The sequence below is a fragment of the Scylla paramamosain genome, chromosome 7 (genome assembly GCF_035594125.1).
Source record: "Scylla paramamosain isolate STU-SP2022 chromosome 7, ASM3559412v1, whole genome shotgun sequence".
NCBI lineage: Eukaryota > Metazoa > Arthropoda > Malacostraca > Decapoda > Portunidae > Scylla > Scylla paramamosain.
The window spans coordinates 13970001-13986189 of NC_087157.1; the positions used below are offsets into that span (position 1 = coordinate 13970001).

The 16189-nt window shown below is 43.7% G+C and overlaps 1 protein-coding gene and 1 non-coding gene across 4 annotated transcripts in view; both read right to left on the reverse strand.

Annotated features, from left to right (window-relative positions):
- LOC135102105 (mediator of RNA polymerase II transcription subunit 15-like) overlaps positions 1 to 13278 on the reverse strand; it is a 67463-nt gene extending 54185 nt beyond the window's left edge. For all 3 annotated transcript variants that reach the window (XM_064006876.1, XM_064006878.1, XM_064006877.1), the window contains exon 1: positions 12367 to 13278. The gene's annotated coding sequence lies outside the window, so the exon portion shown is untranslated. The remainder of the gene's footprint in view (positions 1 to 12366) is intronic.
- A 1180-nt stretch (positions 13279 to 14458) lies between these two features.
- Positions 14459 to 14531, reverse strand: Trnav-aac (transfer RNA valine (anticodon AAC)). Its single transcript has one exon. It is a non-coding gene; the product is annotated as a tRNA-Val (tRNA).
- Between the last annotated feature and the right edge of the window lie 1658 nt (positions 14532 to 16189).

Here is a 16189-nt window from a genome sequence, read left to right on the forward strand (position 1 = left end):
TCCGTGGAGACCAGGCAACAAGAACATTCCTGTCAGTTCATAGACCTCGCGTGCCGGGTTTAGCATCAACCTTGTCTGGTCTCTGGCCCGCCGCCCTGCGCGTGGGAAGGAGGCCCAGCCTGCCTTCTAGACGAGCCTCCCTGTACCAGCGGTGAGCACCGCCACGACCACAGTACGCAGGTGACGAAGAGACGAAGCAGAGGGACGAGGGTGTGGAATGAGGTTGAGTGTGGAGGGAGTGCACAGAGAGAAACACGTGGACAAGCTAGAGGAGTGAGGGAGGGCGAGGTCAAAGGCGGGAGGATGAGTGGTGAGGGAAGTGAGGGAAGTGAGGGAGGCGAGGGGGAGTTCCTCTGGCCCTCCAGTGTCTCTTTGACGCGCCAAGCCACCTGTTGCATCACTTCCTGCCACCCCAGAAAGCTCCAATATCCCCACAACTAACACCTCGCGGCGTCTCTCCTTCCCTCTAATCCCTGTTCCCTTCCCTCCCTCACCACTCATCCCCCGCTCTCCTTGGCGCAACACTCCACTCGAACCAAAGCTCCTTGATTATCTCGTGGAAATAAATGTTTCGCGTACTACTTCCGCATTTGTGTTGTCAAATATTCTTTGCCTTTTCTTCCTCCTTATTTAATTTCTCTTCCTCCCCCCTACTCCTCCTCTTTCCTAATCTTTTCTTTGCATCTAGCGACCCCCTACGCTGTTCTTGATGCTACGAGTACATTATTCTAGTGACAGTAGCAATTGTAAAGAAGGAGAAAAAAAGAAGAAGAAGAAGAAGAAGAAGAAGAAGAAGAAGAAGAAGAAGAAGAAGAAGAAGAAGAAGAAGAAGAAGAAGAAGAAGAGATAAAAGTAGTAGTAGTAGTAGTAGTAGTAGTAGTAGTAGTAGTAGTAGCAGCAGCAGCAGCAGCAGCAGCAGCAGCAGCAGCAGCAGCAGCAGCAGCAGCAGCAGCAGCAGCAGCAGCAGCAGCAGCAGCAGCAGCAGCAGCAGCACCACCACCACCACCACCACCACCACCACCACCACCACCACCACCACCACCACCACCACCACCACCAGTAGTAGTAGTAGTAGTAGTAGTAGTAGTGGCAGAGGCAGCAACAGCATTTAGATGAATGAATGAATGAATGAATGAATGAGCCAAGAAATATGCACACACAGCTTTCCTTGACACTACTGAAACTTTTCTTCCTCTTCATCATGCGTTGCCTTCAGCGGGGCTATTCCTTAGTGTGGACCACGTAGCTTCTGTGCTACACCTCTGCTATTATATTGAAAGCAAAGCAGAGAAAAGAAAGCCTCCTCAGCTCCACCCATTACAAGATGAAAATGCTACAGATGTTGGAAAGAAAAATCTCGATGAAAATTATCTGCACAGGACAGAATAAAAGAAAGGTTGTGCACCACCACTTCTTGGCAGCGGGCGAGGAAAAGGAGGAGGAGGAGGAGGAGGAGGAGGAGGAGGAGGAGGAGGAGGAGGAGGAGGAGGAGGAGGAGGAGGAGGAGGAGGAGGAGGAGGAGGAGGAGGAGGAGGAGGGCAAAAAATAGAAGCAGAATTAATTGACTGACTGAAAGGTCCTGCAACGGCGCCATTATATTAACAAATTAATTTTCGTCCATCGTTTCTTTTTATGGCACCATCCCAGAGCCTTAAATCGTGCAGGAAGTTAACATGGACCTGCATTTTGAAAGGCTATTGACTCTCATAAGGACTATTTTCAAAGACCACAAAGATGATTGGTCGGGTTCTACTGGGTGTTCTTCCTGCTGACGATGCAGAATCTTGCTAAGCTATCGCTAGAATCATGAATACATTCTTGAATATCTGAGAACTTCTAACGGAGTTTGTCTAGTGTATAGCAGAGATAAGACTAGAGATAAAATGACGAAAGTAAAATTAAGTATCATTGCAATCATGAAAACTGATGACTTTCACTGGAGACTCTAAAATACACGGGTATTTTGAGAAAAGAGATAAATAAAACACCGACACTAAAACTATCACTATATTCATGAAAACACCGTTGAAAAACCTTGTGACTTTCACTTAAGCCTATCAAATGTATAGTAGGGATAAGACTAGAGACAAGACGTCGAAACTAAAACTAAGGTATCGCTAGAATCACGAAAACTCCCTTGACAAGCCCAATGTCCTCCAGCTGAGCCTGTTAAATACACAGGTAGCACACAGAGATAAGACACTGAGACATTAGAGAACACAGTCGCAAAGGAGGGCGAGCAGGAATCATCAATTAGCACACGGCAAAAACTCTCCAACAACACAGAGGCACAAGATTCATCACGAGGCGACGGCAGGTAAGTGACATGCGAACACCTGGCCAGTTAACGAGCTTGATCCACCACCACCACTCACTCCGTCACCGGGACTCGAACCCCCACACGATCCATCAGCGTCGAGGCAAAGGCCATGCAGCAACAAGAACATTCCATTCAGTTCAGGCACCTCAGGCTCGGTTTAGCATCAACCTTGTCTCGTCTCTGCTGGCCCGCCGCCCCGAGCGTGGGAGGAAGAGAGAGGGTTGGGTGGGGTGGGATGAGCTGTAGGAGTAGGAGGCCTGCTCTTGCCCTCCTCTCACACACACACACACACACACACACACACACACACACACACACACACAAACCCATATCTCCCCTTCTTCTTCCTTTCCTTCTAATATCAGCAGGGGACGCCAACCCACAACAAGGGCGCGCACAAACAAATGACGGACGAGAAGCGTACAATGAATAAATGAATAAATAATTAATAATAATAGAAATAGTTATAATAATAATTATCATAATAGTAATGAAAATTAACTTTTATACAATAACATCCTTCCTTCCTTCCTAATGTCTCTTCGTAGGAATACAATTAGCAGACTCATTTACAAGTTACCTGATTGTCCTATTCTCACCTGTGCCTCTTACCTACAAGTGCTAATGCCGACCACACCTGTTGCTCTCTCCATCCCCTTCCTTTCTCCTTCCATCCTTTCCTCCTCTCCTTTCCCTTCATATTTCTCCTTTTCTCTCTCTCTTCGTCTCTCTTGTTCTCCTCTCTTTCTTCTCCCCTTCCGCACAATGTTATTTCTTTCCTGCCTTCATATTCCTCCTTTTTCCTTCTCTCCTTCCCCTCCAAGTTCCTTCACACAATCATATGTATTCTTGGCAGTTTACACTCCTACGCCCTCCCTCGTATATCTTTTCCTTCTGGTCCGAAAACCTGTACTTGGCTTCTCCTCCTCCTTCATATCGCGTCCATTCACAAATGTTTTTTCTTCTTTATTCATTCCATCCCTTCCACCATCTTCCTTCCATTCTCATGTCAAGACACTATCCTTTCATATTATTCTTATTTCTATTCATCATCAAGTTAATTTTCTCTTTCCTCATTCTTTTTTATATGCATTTTGATCTTTATTTCCCTTATAGAGGGAAGAGATGAAACAGAAAATGAGAGGAACTGAAAGAGGCTAGATAGAAACGAAAATTGTTATTCAGTGGAAGAGAGAGACAACGGAACAGTGGAACGGAACGGAAAGAAACTCAGAGGCTAGCTAGAAAATATGTTGCCATTTTGTGGAAGAGAAGGACAGCGGAACAGTGGAACAAAGAAGAGGCAAGTGGAACGGAACGGAAGAGAAGAAATGAGGAGAGAAGAAGGGGGACGAGGTGGAACAGTGAAACGGAGCGGGGAATAGCGAAGAGGAGAATGGCGAGGCGGAGTGAGGCGTGGTAGGGGAGGGAGGGATACGGGAGAGAGAGTGAGAGGGAGTGAAAGAGGGGAGAGGGGCTGGGAAACGGTGTATTGGACGCCGGATATACTTAGCACAGGCGTCATGAGGTTGAGAGAGAGAGAGAGAGAGAGAGAGAGAGAGAGATATTCTGACCGCTGATGTGAGTTCGTCGTTGGTAACAAGTAAAATAATGATGCTGATAATAATGATGATCAGTTTATAATCTTGCAATGTAATAAATACTAGTACAATTGAACTTAGCACTAGCGAAGAAGGACAAGAACAAGAACCAAAACAAGAAAAACAAGAACAAAAAAAAATATGATGATGATGATGCATTCGTAACAGTAGTAGTAGTAGTAGTAGTAGTAGTAGTAGTAGTAGTAGTAGTAGTAGTAGTAGTAGTAGAGTATTAGTAGTAGAATAGTAGTAGTAGTAGCAATAGCAGTAGTAGCAATAGCAGTAGTAGTGGTAATAACTAGTAGTAGTAGTAGTAGTAGTAGTAGTAGTAGTAGTAGTAGTAGTAGTAGTAGTAATAGTAGTAGTAGTAGTAGTAGTAAGAATAATAGAAAGAAATAGAAAGAAATACATCTGAACAAAACAACTAATAAAACTTCCAGGGTCCTAAGCATTAACCAAAATCCTTGTCATGATCTCTTATCCCGAGTAAAAGAGTAAAAGACAATATCACACACACACACACACACACACACACACACACACACACACACACACACACACACACACACACACAAGAGCAAAGAAAAGTAAAGTAAAGCAAAGCGCAACGCCATTAGACCGGAGAAGTGCAGACTCACGCCCCTCCATCCTCCCTCCTCCAGCTGCGGTCTTTCCCTTCCCTCTCCCTTCCCTCCACCTTCCCTCCACCGCCCCCACCCACCCATCTCCACCTTTCTTTACCACCACTCCACCATTCCCCCGTCTCTCCTTAGCCTTTTTTTCCACTTCCGACGTTCCCCTCTCGTCCCTTCCCATCTCTCTACCTCCCTCCAGCTCCCTCCACCAGCCTCGCGCCAGCCAAGCCCTGTGTTATCTGCCCTCCTCACTGCCTTAATTTTTCACAATATGACAAGAGCCGCAGGCAAAAGCAGTGGCAAATTAGTGGTATTGTGAAATGTGTAGTTGGCAGTAAGGAAATTCTTGGGCGTGCGTACAAAGAAAGCGGCGTACATCAAGGAGGGAAGCTGAGACCTACTTTACGCTCTACAAGAATGGACTGCCCGAAGGTTTCTAGAAAGAAACATAGGAGGTGTACCGTAGTAGATACGCTTGGAGATACTGTCAGTTGATTATGTTAGTAGATAGTGAGTAGATAGTGTTAAGAGATTATTTGTTGTGCACGATAAGCAAGAGGAATGTACAGGAACTTCCACAGAGTAACAAACGTGTACTCAGACATTTAGGAGGTATACCGTGGCAGATAGACTTGAAGATACTGCCAGCAGATTATGCTAGTGGAAGGTGAACAGAGAGATAATGTACTGCGCAGGATATGAAAGAAGAACGTACTGGAAGTTTTATAGAGTAACGAAAGTGTACTCAGACATATAGGAAGTGTACCATGGCGGATATGCTTCACGATAATGTCAGTAGATTATGTTAGTAGTCAGTGAGCAGATAGTGTTAAGAGATGATGTGTTGTGCAGGATAAACAAGAAGAATGTACAGGAGATTCTACATAGTAATAAAGGTTTACTTGAGGAACGTAGATAATTAATGTTGAAGGACGGATTTCATAAGAAGGAAGACTTGAGACATGTACTGTGACTGATAACGATAATAAATAATAATAATGGCAAATAATGAATCGTATGAGGAAATCAAGGATGAAGTACACATGAAGTGAACGAGGTTCTGCAGGTAACAAAAGTGCCCTCGGATATTACATAGAGATTAGATGTTAAAAAAGTCACGCTTCAATGAGGAGGAGACTCAAGTGACTGAGAACCATAAGACTTACGGAACACTACCTTCCCTCTCACTCTCCTCACGATCCGTTCCTCACTTCTAGCTAGTCAGATATAATTACTAGCGTATCTCAATGGAGTCTCGAACACTGTCCCTCGCTATCCACTCTTGCTTCCTTCACGTGCAAGCAACATAATTCTGGAGATATTATGACCAAAGCTAGATGACATATGAGCCATCAAGTAGTCTGCAGCGAGACACGGAAGGTGGTGGCTTTGAGAGTGTTAAGGAAAAGAGGAGACAGTTCGATGTAAAGGAATGATGATTTTTTCCACCCATATGATTGACTTTCACTGTGACATGCAATAACATACAACATTAAAAGCGCTACAAATTCATTTTAAAAGTACCTACTAGGAAGAATGAAGAAACTAAAAGAATAGTGGGTTAATTTGTACAACGTATATTATTCAGAAGTGGTTGCAGAAAGAAATGAAATGTCTCAGAGTAGTTTGTGTTTACAGAACCATGCGGCAAAGGAGAAAGATATAAACAATCACGTGAAAATAGTAATGAAAGGGAGAAAGTCGAGCTGCACCTACGTCTTGAATTGTTGCGAGTTTCTGGGATTGGGGCACGATTCGCTTTAACTGGTGTGGGTCGAAGTGTTTGTTTGGGCACGCGTGACTAGGTGAAGGTGATATGCACGGGACGGGCGAGGCACCTCAATGTCACTCACGCCCCACGCACCCACAAACGCCCACGCAAATCTGGGGCGACGTGGAGGGACTTTTTTCATTTCATTTTTTTTTCTTTTTTTTACTCTATTTTACTTACATATTTACATTTTTTTAATATTTATTTTTGTTCTTTATGAGGAAACTGTAAGGTAATACTCGTATCTCTAGCTAACTGTATTCAAGGACTAAGATTTCTTTTTTTAACCATATTAACGAATTTGAGTCACTAATCTATGCATTAGATGTGTTGTTGTTGTTGTTGTTGTTGTTGTGGTGGTGGTGGTGGTGGTGGTGGTGGTGGTGGTGGAGGTGGTAGTAGTAGTAGTAGTAGTAGTAGTAGTAGTAGTAGTAGTAGTAGTAGTAGTAGTAGTAGTAGTAGTAGTTGTTGTTGTTGTTGTTGTTGTTGTTGTTGTTGTTGTTGTTGATGTTGTTGATGTTATTGTTGTTGTTGTTGTTGTTGTTGTTGTTGTTGTCTGTTGAATCACTTTTATCAATGGCAGGTAGTTTTAAACTGTTAGAATCACACAAAACAAAAAGTGACCGAAAAGCAATATTTTATCCTTTACATGTTTTTTTTTTCTTTTCTTTCTTTTTATACACACCTCGTAAAACTTAAGGCAAGTTGTATACATAAAAAAAAATCTGACAGAGGTAAAAACTGTTTTGACAGCTACCCCAAGAATGCACACACACACACACACACACACACACAGCCATAAATTGCACTCTCCCGCTTCCCTCTCCTTAAAAACAAATTGCCTCCAAGTGCTGAGAGTGACACAAGATTTACCGAGTTTCCCTCACGAGGCAGCAAGAGACCCACAGCCACGCAGCTCCTTAGCCCTCCAGTTCTTCACCCTCAGGCAGCAAAACACGTCCAGTGGCCCGCGGTGGTGATAAGGCCGCTCAAATGGGACATACTAAAGGTTGATGTCCGCAGGTGCAATTATAATGTGGCTGTTTTGTTTCGTACCCCCGACAACATTTATTTGTGCCGCGAGGGATAAAGTCAAGGTTACGAGAGATTTTCTGCACTTCTTGCTTCTCCCACCGTCCGTCCGCGTTTATTTTGCGCCTTGGCAGTGTTTGCTTTCGTTGGACAAAGAGCTGCAAGATGAGAAGGCGATGCTGCGATTAACAAACAGCATCACTTACAGCTTCTGCTCGCGCCACCCGTGCCTGCCCTGGATAACGAACGACACACTTTCGGGAACGCCAAGACAAGAAGGTTGATGCTCGCGGGTACTCGTGCCCTCGTACTAAGAAAGCCTACGACTCTTTCAGTATCTTGCACTTCTTTAGCCCTTTCACTGTTATGGTCTTCCCTTGTTAACACTGAGAGCACTGTAAAGAATGTTTGCATGGATACAGGAAGAAGAAAGAGGGAGTAGAGGCGCTAATTTTTATAATTTCTAGGCTACTTGAGTATTTGAGACTGTAGCATATGAGAAAGTGTCCAAAAAGTCGTAGATGGATATAGAAAAATATTTGTCTAGTAATGAAAAAGTTTAGTAAATACTCAGCAATCGGCATTTACTGGGATCAATCTAAGTAGCCATCAACATTAGTTCAAACAATGTACGTTCAATAATTCTATCAGATCTTAAAGCGTCAGGTCTTGCGAACATAACCTCAAGATTTAAGGTTCGGGGAATCTTGTAGCTCGTCCCAAGGTGTGAATATTTAAGTAGGAAAGGTGTCAAAGACCTGAGGGAGCTTCTTGTGTGTGTGTGTGTGTGTGTGTGTGTGTGTGTGTGTGTGTGTGTGTGTGTGTGTGTGTGTGTGTGTGTGTGTGTGTGTGTGTGTGTGTGTGTGTGTGTGTGTGTGTGTGTGAACAGTGGTGCGATTTGGACAAAACTTGATTATCTTTTTTTCTGTATACTTGGAATTTGTATTTATATATCTGTCATGAAATTACTACCACTGCTGCTGTTGTTGCTGTTGCTGCTGTTGTTACTACTACTACTACTACTATTACTACTACTGCTACTACTACTACTACTACTACTACTACTACTACTACTATTACATACTTCAACCACCACCACCACTACTGTATCAATGTGTCCAGCTCGCGTCCGACGGGTCCCTAGCGCCGACGCCCCGAGCCCCGTGAGCCGGCGGTTCGTTGCAGCCTGCACTGACCTTCGCGCGCCGCCCAGAATAGCGTGACCGTCACCTCATCCCGACAGCCGCCGCCACAGCCACTCCACAGCCCTGTCACCGCCTCCGCCACTGTCTCCTTCCCAGCCGCTCCCTCTATCGCTGCTACCTGAACCTTATTAATGTTCCTTCCTCTTTCTTTGTTACCTCTATGATTCTATCCTTTGCTCCTTGTCGTATTACTTCTTTAATACTATAATTACTTTCTATAGCGTTATTCCCCCTTCACAGTTACTGCCTCCGCCACTACTTCCTTCTCCGCCGCTCTCTCCACCACTGCCTCAACTTTATCACTGTTTGTTTAACTTTCATTATAATATCTCTGCTTCCTTATCACTCGTTCTATTCCTATTGTTACTTTCTGTGTAATCATTCCTTATTCACTGTTATATCTCGCTTCTGTCTTTATCTCTACATCTATCACTGCCTGCACTTTGCCATTGTTCCACCTTTACTGTTATCTGTTTGCTTCTATTCTTATCACTCTCTACTTTCATATCATTACTTTATATATCCTTATTCCCCTTTCACAGTTACCTCCTGTTTTTATCTACCATTATCTCGATCAAAACCTGGACTTTCTAAAACATTGGTCCACTTTTACTGTTGTCTCTTGCCTCCATTCTTATCTTTTTCTCCATTATTGTCTCTGTTCTCTACTACCTCCACTACCTCCGCCATTATTTCCATATTGACCACCCTATCCATTACTGCCTAGATATTCCATGTCACTCCTCTGTCTCCATTACCATCACCTACACTACCTTCCTCAGTAATGCTTTTTCCCTTTGTATCACTCTGTTGTCTCCACTTTCCCGTCACTTCCTCCACGTTTACTACAGCCACCTTCTCCACTTCATTGCCTCCTTTCTCAGTCTACATTAATTTTACGAATACTTGTTGCACTTTCTGTATTTTTTTCTGTATTTCACCACTTAAAGCGCCTCAAAGTTCACTAATGCATTTTCCAATTTTCTTTCTCGTTCATATCCTTTCTCTTTGCTGTCCTGTTTCTCTTACTGTAAGGTAGATACTGCAGCCCCAACAAACAGCTCTGTAAGTAAGGACCTACGTACGTACATGTTTGTTTTTCCCTTGTGTTCCCTTGTATTCACTTTCATTGTAACTTCACTTTATCCACTGCTCTATCCACTACACTATCTTGCACACATCCATCCCTACCATTGTTTCCCCCACCATTTGCTTCATCCATCCATTACCAACACCTACTCCACCACTATCTTCATAACCGCGTCAATCTTCAACATACGAGTATATCACTTAGTTCCACCAGTTGCTTCATCCATCATCTACAAACACCCACTCCACCACCACCTTCATCACCTCCGCGTCATTGCTCAATATACATCAGTTGCTTCCTCCACCTGTGCCACCATCAAAACTACCACCACCACCACCACCACCATTGCAACACCACGTCGCCATCAAACGGAACACCAACAGTAGAAAAAAGACATTCACACAGAAAAAAATATTGGACTACAATATGATCTAGAGACCTTGCACTAACACTTCTACCACTGTGAATATACAAAGGAATATACAACGAAAAAACAAGCAGCAAACAGACCCTTTGACCAAGAGAAGGATACTTGATGATGAAAAGAATTAATGTATAAACTATGATAAGTTATAGCGACAGGAGGATTAAGAGAAAAAGGTTCAATTACTTTCTCCTTGTATGTCCTTAAAACTAATCAGTGACTTTAAGAGGGGGACTTGGTAAAGGGCAGAGAGAGAGAGAGAGAGAAAGAGAGAGAGAGAGAGAGAGAGAGAGAGAGAGAGAGAGAGAGAGAGAGAGAGAGAGAGAGAGAGAGAGAGAGAGAGAGAGAGAGAAAGCTCACTAAAGAGAATTATGAAAATGAGTTACGAGAAGTGCCTTGAAACCTCCTTCCTGGAAAAAAAATAATAATTCACAGGAAGTAGGAAACACAGAATCAGGAAGAGAGTTCCAGTGTTTACTTAGCCACCTTTAACACAATCTACTGTAAATTTTCAAAGATGTCTTCATAGTTTCAGGGACAGTTTAACAAGGATTTTATATCTTCAATAAAAAAAAAATTAGTATCTTCATAATCTTCCGTGTTATTCCCTTTAACATGCTCTACATACTAAAAATTACTGGGAGCTTTCAAAGGTTTGCTCATGCTTCTAGAGAGAGTTAAACAAGGGGTCTTCCGCATCTTCAATAAGAAATCAATCCTCTCTACTGCATTTGAAAATAGTTCTCGTGAAAATCCAAAACATTTAAAACAGGCTATGTCCTCCACTGTACCACTATACCGACTTCCACCCATCCACCATATCCACGTCATCCCCATGTCAGCAACAAAAAATATCCCAGAAATCTGAGTGAAATGAATGGACGGAGGTGGGAATGGCGAGCGCGCGTGTGTGTGTGTGTGTGTGTGTGTGTGTGTGTGTACCAGTAGTACCCACAGATGCTCACGGATCTCATAAAATGCACGGACGCTCAAGATGTTTACATATCTTATTTAACGATTGGAACCCACTTAAAGGATTCTCGCCCGCCTCGCACTCTCTCTCTCTCTCTCTCTCTCTCTCTCTCTCTCTCTCTCTCTCTCTCTCTCTCTCTCTCTCCGTTCGTGTCATCTACCTACCTCAACTGTTCGTTTTAATGATGCCAAGGAGGAAGAGAAGAAAGAAGAGGAGGAGGAGGAGATGGACGAGAAACAAAGGGTTCAGGGTTAGAAGAAAGGAAGGACAGAGGAGGCAAAATAGAACAGGAAGATGCAAAGCGTAAAATTGAGAACAATAGAAAGGAAAGAAGATGGAAGTTAAATGTGTTAGGTTAGCAACAACAGAGAGAGAGAGAGAGAGAGAGAGAGAGAGAGAGAGAGAGAGAGAGAGAGAGAGAGAGAGAGAGAGAGAGGAGAGAGAGAGAGAGAGAGAGAGAGAGAGAGAGAGAGAGAGAATTACAAATACCAACAAAGACAAGAAAATACGGAAAGAATAAAGGGAAAAAAGTTAAGAAAATGAAGAAAAGAAGGAAAGTGAAGGAAAATAAATAATTGTCTAGTTAGGAAGACAGAGAAAGGAAGGAAGAAAGGAAAGGAACACGGAAGTTTGATAAAAAAAAAATATGTGCTGTAATCCATTATCTGTGTGTGTGTGTGTGTGTGTGTGTGTGTGTGTGTGTGTGTGTGTGTGTGTGTGTGAATAATAGTTTATATTTTTACACAGGGTTCACTGCTAGTCACCAACACCATCACTCTCATCATCATTATCATTATTATCACCACCACCACCACCACTACACCAATACTAATCAAATATTCTCCACTACTAACCTTCATATCTATCACCACTACTCATCAGTAACCACCACACCCTCCACCTTTAACTCTCATTGCTAATCTCTAACCAAAACTAAGCAGCATTAACAAAAATTTTACATTTTGCTCAATAACAGCTCTCCTTCAGTACCCATTCACCCCACTCGGCACCGCCCAAGCACCCATCTCTAGGTCACCCTACTCAGTTATCCTGCAGCGCGAGAGTCAAGGTTCAGTCCACGGCAGGACGCGCTAGTCTCAACATCCACAGTAGTGGCCAGTCGGTCAGGCCCAGACAGTCCCTCATGGCTATGTGCGGAGACAAGAAAGAACGCGAATGGTCTTTACTATGTTTCTCATTGTTCTTTTGTTGTTTCCGGCACTGAGGTCGTCACATCGGTGCCCCCACTACTAAAGCAAACGCTGATCTAATAGCGTATATGGAAGATGGAGTTGAAACATCCCAGGCTACTCACCTGGAAGACGTGAAGTGAGGAGTGTCGCAGTAAATCCGAGTCGCGGGTTTTCGGAGTTACAAGATCACATCCAGCACTGAACACAGTACACAGGCGCCTCGCCTAAATCACAAACCCACTCCACCTCCCTTTTCCTGGGAGGCGGGAGTCTTAACAAGTTTTCCTCTCCACCGTAACACCAATGCACCAAAGGGCGGCGAGTGGGTGTGTGTGCCTCGTGGCGCAGGGCGGTCACAGCCTGGGAGCGGGACAGGTCCTGCCTCAGCTAGCGGCGGGGGCTTGGGCTTCAAGACTGACTGAGCGGCTCAACACGTGGACCATCGTCTCGCCGCCTCCGTGCCACACTCCTCCTCACTTCCCACGCCGGCCAGCCCCAGGAAGAGTGCCAGCATTTGGTGCCAATCCCCAACCCACACATGCGGGGACCAGCCCCGGCCCAGGGGACCTGCACACCAGCGACGGCAACAACAAAAACAACAACAAACTCGATCAGAACTGCAGCACCAGGCAGGCGTGGCTATGGCGGTGGTAGAGGAAGAGGTGGAGGTGCTGGAGATGGTGGCAGAGGTGGGCGAGCAAGGCAAGGAAGCTTCACCACTACACCACCACGAGGCACACTATAAATACCCTGAGGTTGGTGGTGGTGCCCCTGCCTGGCACTCTCCTCCTCCTCCTCCTCCTCCTCCTCCCTTTCCTCCTCCCTCCATCTTCCTGTCTTCCTGTCTTTCTCTCTCCTCTTCTCACCGCAGCCCATGAAACTTGTCCTTGACGCAAAATGTCAGTCCGGTGATCGAGTCTGGCATCGTGATCATGAGCAGCGATCACCGCGGCTGTCATACACTCCACGGCGAAAACCCGACCACTCACGCTCCTGGAGCCCCTCGGACCTGCCACCACTCCAAATGATGCTACTCGATGACTGACAAGCAAAGTAAAAAAAAAATAAATAAATAAAAAAAAAAAATATATATATATATATATATATATATATATATATATATATATATATATATATATATATATATATATATATATATATATATATATATATATATATATATATATATAAAATCCCTCAGTTCAGCATTAGTACATATACGCAAGACCCTACAGCAGTCGAGATCTCATTCAACACTAAAGATGAGAACAAGGCGTTAGCGAAAATTCATTTACGTATGACAAAGTTAGTGATGTTCCGCGACTGAGACTGTGCACTTGAGAGGAAGGAGAAAAGCGTCACTTAGTAATGAAATGCGGTCAGCAAAGTGTTCATCGAGTCTTTTAGCGGGCGGGCGCGAGCGTTGCGGAGGGCAGGACGATAGGCTTGTCTGCGGTGTTTATTTAAGGTGGCGAGCAAGGGCGGAAGGAACAACAAACACGGGGAGGAGGGCGGCGCTGTCAGGTTAGGTTACGGCACGACGCTCGAGGGGCAACGAGAGGACCGGGAAGGGGAGAGAAGGGGCAGCAGGGAGTGTGGGGATGAGGGAGGAAGAGTCTACGGAGAAGGGTGGGGAAGTAGAAAAGGACTCAATCACCATCACCACCAGTCGCCTCCATCGCCCTCAGATATTTATGAGGGTTATGCTGTCACTACTACTGCTACTACTATTATTACTACTACTGTCACCACCATCACCACCACTTCCAATACCAAAACTTCCAGTACCACCACTCTCGCTATTTTGTTTTCTACTCTTCTCTTTAGCACCTCATGTTTAATTAGGTTAGGTTAAGCTTAGCTAAAGAGTTTAACAAATCAGAGCGAACATATGTATTTAGTTCTTCAATATGGTATGTTAAATACCTTCCTTGTTGCACTTTTTTTCGTTTTGCTTTTTATTTATTTGACTTTTATTTTATCTGGCCTTAGTTCATTGTATCTTCTTTCCTTCCATACCTTTGTTCCCGTCTATCTTTCCATATAAGCTGACCGAAAAAAATAAATAAATAAATAAAATAGATAAATAGATAAATAAATAAATAAATAAATGATAATGTAATAAATTAATTAATAGAAAAAAAAATAAAATAATAATAACAGTAATGATAATAATAATAATAATAATAGTAATAACAACAAAAAATAATAATTTGTGCTCACCAGGGCTCGAACCTGGGACCTTCTGTGTGTTAGACAGATGTGATAACCACTACACCATGAGCACTTGCTTGAAGAAGGTGAAAGTGGAATCGATACTTCTCGCGGTGGTGATAGCGGCGGCGGGGGCGGCGGCGGCGGCGGCGACGGCGGGAGGAGGGGAAGGGGGTAGGGGGAGAGATAGTGCTGCTGGTGGTGACAGCAACATAAAAGTTTACGAGCGATGACTTAAAAATCTTTTGTTAGAAGTCATTCATTTTAAGAGAGACCAAAGCAAATCCTTCCAACCCACAGTCTACCTTGACGGAAAGCAAAGAAGGAACCGTGCATGAGACGACGGACGTAAACCAAAGTACTAAACAGAAACCAAACAAAGAGAAAAGTAACAATTTATACACCCAGCAGGAAACAGCTACGAGGACACACCCAACATCCAACACCAGCACAGCAGCAGCGTCAGGAGGCCAAGGTCACCCCGCCGAGACAAATACAGCGTAATTAATCTCTAACTGTATCTACCGGTACGTCTCACGCCATCCCCGCCCCCCACTCGCCCTTAATGGACCCGCGGTAAAAAGAGTAAGATGGGCGCCCCTGTTGCTCCATTAGGTCAAAGCCGTCACATTTAAGGCGCGCGGTTAGATGGATGGGGCTGAGTGCAAAGGGGCCGCGAAGGGAACATGTACCCCGCACCGCTATTAATTATCCGCGGCCAGCAGGTGACATTATTGTGCAGGTGTTAACAGCCAGGGATGGAGTGGGGAAGGTTCAGTCTAAAGTGATTTTCTTGGTTTGGTACGTGAACTAACAATGCTAATTCTCCGAACACCATTTTTTTTTTCTTTCCTTTTAATGAGAAGACAGGATTGGCCGAGGGTTACAAGCAGGGGCAAAAAAAAAAACTTCTTAATTGCTATTCCATGTCTTAAAGAAATAAAATAAGTAAATAAATAAATAAACAAATAAAGCAATCATGAAAAAGGAAAATTGGCCCAGGAATAATTACAAACACTAGAAGATAGAAAAAAAAGCAGCTTAAATGGTCGTTCTTTATCAACATTTAGATCACCGTAAAATATTGCTTCCATAAACAGAGAAAGAGAGTAAGAAGTGATGTTCTAGACTACATGATTATTTAGAAGAGTGCTGTATGAAAATTACTCTCGAAAATTTTGTAGTTGATTATGGAAGCATTTTATTTAGCACTGTAAGGGTTAATTAGAGAAAGAGGGTTCTGGTCGTGTTAGCTCAATGCAGGAAGTGTTGACATAGATAAGTTTCCTCAGCGTTCTGGCAAGATTCTCAGCAAGGAAAGTCAAAATAAAGCTCCATTGCTTCACTTCACGTCTTCCTGCATCAGTAACCTCATCCATTAGTTTCATCTTACACCAGTGTCTCCAGAACTGAGCATTATAAATTACCTAACCCGATTGCGATCCTTTTATCTATAATTTTTTCAAGAAAAGTGGCAAATTAAGCAGGTCATTATACATTTTTTAGCGTGTTTATAGCTTCTGTAACCCTAAACTAAGCTTCTTTATACATGCAAACGAGAGATCCACATCACACATCACATTACGACGTACGCCACAAAGCAAGACTGGCTAAGTAACGAGTAGTGATAAGGGATAACAAATGTTTACTGGTTGGTGTCGCTGCCCCGCAAAGTGTAGGAGAGAGAAAGTATCCGATGATATTTCTAATTCAACAGTGGCAAGGCGAATA